The sequence below is a fragment of the Pagrus pagrus genome, assembly GCF_965226575.1.
Source record: "Pagrus pagrus genome assembly, chromosome: 12".
NCBI lineage: Eukaryota > Metazoa > Chordata > Actinopteri > Spariformes > Sparidae > Pagrus > Pagrus pagrus.
The window spans coordinates 5,933,593-5,940,814 of record NC_140196.1 but is presented as its reverse complement, the minus strand read 5'-3'; positions in this window follow the sequence as shown (position 1 = coordinate 5,940,814).

Sequence of the window (7,222 nt, the reverse complement as noted above, 5' to 3'; positions counted from 1 at the left end):
TTTTGGCGAATATTTTAGTGAGAGGGACAATGTTTCATGAGGCTGGCTTAAGGCTGAGGCTAGGGTTAGGGTTAGGGTTAGGGTTAGGGTTATGGGGCTAGGGTTAGGGTTATGGGGCTAGGGATAGGGTTTCGGTCGTCTTTTGACCGATTGACTCGAAATTGCACACGCATGTCCTCCTCACTGGTGGAATGAGGTTCGCCGGTTTTGGTTGGATTCGGGTGGAATTTGTATTTTTGGTGAATATTTTAAAGAAAAAAATGACCTTTTTCATGAAAACGTCGGCCGATTTTTTCAATAGCTTCCAGGTCTTTGGACCGATTGACTCGAAATTTCTCCCAGACGTGGTCCTATACTGGCTGAACGAGACACAGCAGTCCCCATTGGATTCGGGTGAAATTTGTATTTTTGGCGAATATTTTAAAGAAAAAATGGCCTTTTTCATGAAAACGTCGGCCGATTTTTTCAATAGCTTCCAGGTCTTTGGACCGATTGACTCGAAATTTCTCCCAGACGTGGTCCTATACTGGCTGAACGAGACACAGCAGTCCCCATTGGATTCGGCTGAAATTTGTATTTTTGGCGAATATTTTAGTGAGAGGGACAATGTTTCATGAGGCTGGCTTAAGGCTGAGGCTAGGGTTAGGGTTAGGGTTATGGGGCTAGGGTTAGGGTTATGGGGCTAGGGTTAGGGTTACGGTCGTCTTTTGACCGATTGACTCGAAATTGCACACGCATGTCCTCCTCACTGGTGGAATGAGGCTCGCCAGTTTTGGTTGGATTCGGGTGAAATTTGTATTTTTGGCGAATATTTTAAAGAAAAAATGGCCTTTTTCATGAAAACGTCGGCCGTTTTTGTCAATAGCTTCCAGGTCTTTGGACCGATTGACTCGAAATTTCTCCCAGACGTGGTCCTATACTGGCTGAACGAGACACAGCAGTCCCCATTGGATTCGGGTGAAATTTGTATTTTTGGCGAATATTTTAAAGAAAAAATGGCCTTTTTCATGAAAACGTCGGCCGATTTTTTCAATAGCTTCCAGGTCTTTGGACCGATTGACTCGAAATTTCTCCCAGACGTGGTCCTATACTGGCTGAACGAGACACAGCAGTCCCCATTGGATTCGGGTGAAATTTGTATTTTTGGCGAATATTTTAGTGAGAGGGACAATGTTTCATGAGGCTGGCTTAAGGCTGGGGTTAGGGCTAGGGTTAGGGTTATGGGGCTAGGGTTAGGGTTATGGGGCTAGGGTTAGGGTTACGGTCGTCTTTCGACCGATTGACTCGAAATTGAACACAAATGTTCTCCATACTGGCGAAAGAAAGGCCAGCAGTTTTTATTGGATTTTAGTGAAATTTGTATTTTTGGTGAATATTTTCATGAAAAAAGTTGCCTTTTTCATGAAAACCTCGGCCAATTTTTTCAATAGCTTCCAGGTCTATGGACCGATTGACTCGAAATTTCTCCCAGACGTGGTCCTATACTGGCTGAACGAGACACAGCAGTCCCCATTGGATTCGGGTGAAATTTGTATTTTTGGCGAATATTTTAGTGAGAGGGACAATGTTTCATGAGGCTGGCTTAAGGCTGAGGCTAGGGTTAGGGTTAGGGTTAGAGTTATGGGGCTAGGGTTAGGGTTACGGTCGTCTTTCGACCGATTGACTCGAAATTGAACACAAATGTTCTCCATACTGGCGAAAGAAAGGCCAGCAGTTTTTATTGGATTTTAGTGAAATTTGTATTTTTGGTGAATATTTTCATGAAAAAAGTTGCCTTTTTCATGAAAACCTCGGCCAATTTTTTCAATAGCTTCCAGGTCTATGGACCGATTGACTCGAAATTTCTCCCAGACGTGGTCCTATACTGGCTGAACGAGACACAGCAGTCCCCATTGGATTCGGGTGAAATTTGTATTTTTGGCGAATATTTTAGTGAGAGGGACAATGTTTCATGAGGCTGGCTTAAGGCTGAGGCTAGGGTTAGGGTTAGGGTTAGAGTTATGGGGCTAGGGTTAGGGTTATGGGGCTAGGGTTAGGGTTACGGTCGTCTTTTGACCGATTGACTCGAAATTGCACACGCATGTCCTCCTCACTGGTGGAGTGAGGCTCACCGGTTTTGGTTGGATTCCGGTGGAATTTGTATTTTTGGCGAATATTTTAAAGAAAAAATGGCCTTTTTCATGAAAACGTCGGCCGATTTTTTCAATAGCTTCCAGGTCTTTGGACCGATTGACTCGAAATTTCTCCCAGACGTGGTCCTATACTGGCTGAACGAGACACAGCAGTCCCCATTGGATTCGGGTGAAATTTGTATTTTTGGCGAATATTTTAGTGAGAGGGACAATGTTTCATGAGGCTGGCTTAAGGCTGAGGCTAGGGTTAGGGTTAGGGTTAGGGTTATGGGGCTAGGGTTAGGGTTATGGGGCTAGGGTTAGGGCTACGGTCGTCTTTCGACCGATTGACTCGAAATTGAACACAAATGTTCTCCATACTGGCGAAAGAAAGGCCAGCAGTTTTTATTGGATTTTAGTGAAATTTGTATTTTTGGTGAATATTTTCATGAAAAAAGTTGCCTTTTTCATGAAAACGTCGGCCGATTTTTTCAATAGCTTCCAGGTCTTTGGACCGATTGACTCGAAATTTCTCCCAGATGTGGCCCCATACTGGCTGAACGAGACACAGCAGTCCCCATTGGATTCGGGTGGAATTTGTGTTTTTGGTGAATATTTTAATGAAAAAAGTCGCCTTTTTTATGAAAACGTCGGCCGATTTTTTCAATAGCTTCCAGGTCTTTGGACCGATTGACTCGAAATTTCTCCCAGATGTGGCCCTATACTGGCTGCACGAGACACAGCAGTCCCCATTGGATTCGGGTGGAATTTGTATTTTTGGTGAATATTTTAGTGAGAGGGACAATGTTTCATGAGGCTGGCTTAAGGCTGGGGTTAGGTAAGGGTTAAAATGAGGTTGGTTTTCCTGGGTAGGGTCGGTGCACTGGCACAGGGATGAATGGGAAGTCGTCCCCGGGGGACCATGTATGTAATATGACTGTAAAGAAATATAATGTGTCGGCATGTATATGTATGTGTGTGTATATATGAAAATAAAGAGTGATTTCTAAGAGTGTTTCAGTTCTGTGTGTCGTGGCTGTATGTGTGGTGGGAGGCAGACTCTTCTCTCTGTGTGTGTATATAACCTGTATCTAGGGGGGGCATGGAAACAGACATATATACAGAGGAACTAAAATAAAGAAAAAAATAAAATAAAAACTTTAAGAAAAAAGGAGGGTTAAAAAGCAGGTGGGGTTAAGGTTTTTATTGAAGAATCAGGAGGAGGAAAGAAAAATATAAAGAAAAATACAAAAAGCATATATAGAAGAGTTAAGCCTTATGGGGTCTCGATCCTGGGTCCTCTGGGGTCTGGCGCATTGGTGGATATGATGCGCCACTGAGTCTGCTATTAGAGTGGTGGTGGTAGGGCTATATAAGTGTGTGCATGTGGAAGTATGAGAGACGGTGACAGGACATGTTAGGGGAAGAGGGAATATGAGTATTGTGAAAAAATAAAAAGGATAAAGATGACCGTAAGGAATATATAAATGAGAATGAATTGGGGTCAGAGCGGGGGATCGGGGTAAGGGATAGGTGGTGTAGAAAAGCAGTCGAAAGAAGAAAAGAACTGATAAAGGAGGGTTTGAAATGATTGGTTGCGAACCCGGGTCCTCCAAATGGCAGCGTCTATGTTAGTGTGGTGTGCCACTGGGTGAGATGACGTAGTGAAGGGATGTGGGATATATATAGAAAGAAGTCCTATGGATAAAGAAGGGGGGGGGGGGGGGGTTTGAAAAAAATAGGAATAGTAAAGAAAAAAGGTTAAGAGCGATGTATTTTGCTGGGTTGCAAACCCGGGTATACCAGGCGGTAGTGCCTGTAACTGTGTGGTGCGCCACTGGGTGGAGTGACATCATTAGGGAAAAAAGGGGGGATATATATAGTGTATGAGAAACATGATGGAAGAAGAAAGGAAGAGGTCCTAAAAGTAAGGAAATACTGATGGGGGCTGGGATGAGGGGTGGGTATGAAAGTGTGGTTAGGGTTGGGGTGGGGGGGGGGGGGGGGGGTTTGGGGAAAAAGGTAGGGGTGGGTTTAGGGTTACAATTAGGGATCGGGGTCAAGGATCAAGGTTGGGGGATTAGGGTTGGGTTAGGGTTAGGGTTAGGTGTAGGGGTTGGGGTGGGGTTAGGATAAGGTGTGGGTTAGGGTGGGGTAAGGGTGAGGGTTAGGGTTGGGGTTAGGATTAGGTGTGGGTTATCGGCCGACCTGGAAGCTATTGAAAAAATCGGCCGACGTTTTCATGAAAAAGGCAACTTTTTTCATTAAAATATTCACCAAAAATACAAATTTCACTAAAATCCAATAAAAACTGCTGGCCTTTCTTTCGCCAGTATGGAGAACATTTGTGTTCAATTTCGAGTCAATCGGTCGAAAGACGACCGTAACCCTAGCCCCATAACCCTAATCCTAACCCTAACCCCAGCCTTAAGCCAGACTCATGAAGCATTGTCCCTCTCACTAAAATATTCACCAAAAATACAAATTCTACCCGAATCCAATGGGGACTGCTGTGTCTCGTTCAGCCAGTATAGGGCCACACCTGGGAGAAATTTCAAGTCAATCGGTCCAAAGACCTGGAAGCTATTGAAAAAATTGGCCGACGTTTTCATAAAAAAGGCGACTTTTTTCATTAAAATATTCACCAAAAATACAAATTCCACCCGAATCCAATGGGGACTGCTGTGTCTCATTCACCCAGTATAGGGCCACACCTGGGAGAAATTTCAAGTCAATCGGTCCAAAGACCTGGAAGCTATTGAAAAAATCGGCCGACGTTTTCATAAAAAAGGCGACTTTTTTCATTAAAATATTCACCAAAAATACAAATTCCACCCGAATCCAATGGGGACTGCTGTGTCTCGTTCAGCCAGTATAGGGCCACGTCTGGGAGAAATTTCGAGTCAATCGGTCCAAAGACCTGGAAGCTATTGAAAAAATCGGCCGACGTTTTCATGAAAAAGGCAACTTTTTTCATTAAAATATTCACCAAAAATACAAATTTCACTAAAATCCAATAAAAACTGCTGGCCTTTCTTTCGCCAGTATGTAGAACATTTGTGTTCAATTTCGAGTCAATCGGTCGAAAGAGGACCGTAGCCCTAACCCTAGCCCCATAAACCTAACCCTAACCCTAACCCCAGCCTTAAGCCAGCCTCATGAAACATTGTCCCTCTCACTAAAATATTCACCAAAAATACAAATTCCACCCGAATCCAATGGGGACTGCTGTGTCTCGTTCAGCCAGTATAGGGCCACATCTGGGAGAAATTTCGAGTCAATCGGTCCAAAGACCTGGAAGCTATTGAAAAAATCGGCCGACGTTTTCATGAAAAAGGCAACTTTTTTCATTAAAATATTCACCAAAAATACAAATTTCACTAAAATCCAATAAAAACTGCTGGCCTTTCTTTCGCCAGTATGGAGAACATTTGTGTTCAATTTCGAGTCAATCGGTCGAAAGAGGACCGTAGCCGTAACCCTAGCCCCATAACCCTAACCCTAACCCTAACCCTAACCCCAGCCTTAAGCCAGCCTCATGAAACATTGTCCCTCTCACTAAAATATTCACCAAAAATACAAATTCCACCCGAATCCAATGGGGACTGCTGTGTCTCGTTCAGCCAGTATAGGGCCACATCTGGGAGAAATTTCGAGTCAATCGGTCCAAAGACCTGGAAGCTATTGAAAAAATCGGCCGACGTTTTCATGAAAAAGGCAACTTTTTTCATTAAAATATTCACCAAAAATACAAATTTCACTAAAATCCAATAAAAACTGCTGGCCTTTCTTTCGCCAGTATGGAGAACATTTGTGTTCAATTTCGAGTCAATCGGTCGAAAGAGGACCGTAGCCCTAACCCTAGCCCCATAACCCTAACCCTAACCCTAACCCCAGCCTTAAGCCAGCCTCATGAAACATTGTCCCTCTCACTAAAATATTCACCAAAAATACAAATTCCACCCGAATCCAATGGGGACTGCTGTGTCTCGTTCAGCCAGTATAGGGCCACATCTGGGAGAAATTTCGAGTCAATCGGTCCAAAGACCTGGAAGCTATTGAAAAAATCGGCCGACGTTTTCATGAAAAAGGCAACTTTTTTCATTAAAATATTCACCAAAAATACAAATTTCACTAAAATCCAATAAAAACTGCTGGCCTTTCTTTCGCCAGTATGGAGAACATTTGTGTTCAATTTCGAGTCAATCGGTCGAAAGAGGACCGTAGCCCTAACCCTAGCCCCATAAACCTAACCCTAACCCTAACCCCAGCCTTAAGCCAGCCTCATGAAACATTGTCCCTCTCACTAAAATATTCACCAAAAATACAAATTCCACCCGAATCCAATGGGGACTGCTGTGTCTCGTTCAGCCAGTATAGGGCCACATCTGGGAGAAATTTCGAGTCAATCGGTCCAAAGACCTGGAAGCTATTGAAAAAATCGGCCGACGTTTTCATGAAAAAGGCAACTTTTTTCATTAAAATATTCACCAAAAATACAAATTTCACTAAAATCCAATAAAAACTGCTGGCCTTTCTTTCGCCAGTATGGAGAACATTTGTGTTCAATTTCGAGTCAATCGGTCGAAAGAGGACCGTAGCCCTAACCCTAGCCCCATAAACCTAACCCTAACCCTAACCCCAGCCTTAAGCCAGCCTCATGAAACATTGTCCCTCTCACTAAAATATTCACCAAAAATACAAATTCCACCCGAATCCAATGGGGACTGCTGTGTCTCGTTCAGCCAGTATAGGGCCACATCTGGGAGAAATTTCGAGTCAATCGGTCCAAAGACCTGGAAGCTATTGAAAAAATCGGCCGACGTTTTCATGAAAAAGGCAACTTTTTTCATTAAAATATTCACCAAAAATACAAATTTCACTAAAATCCAATAAAAACTGCTGGCCTTTCTTTCGCCAGTATGGAGAACATTTGTGTTCAATTTCGAGTCAATCGGTCGAAAGAGGACCGTAGCCCTAACCCTAGCCCCATAACCCTAACCCTAACCCTAACCCCAGCCTTAAGCCAGACTCATGAAACATTGTCCCTCTCACTAAAATATTCATCAAAAATACAAATTCTACCCGAATCCAATGGGGACTGCTGTGTC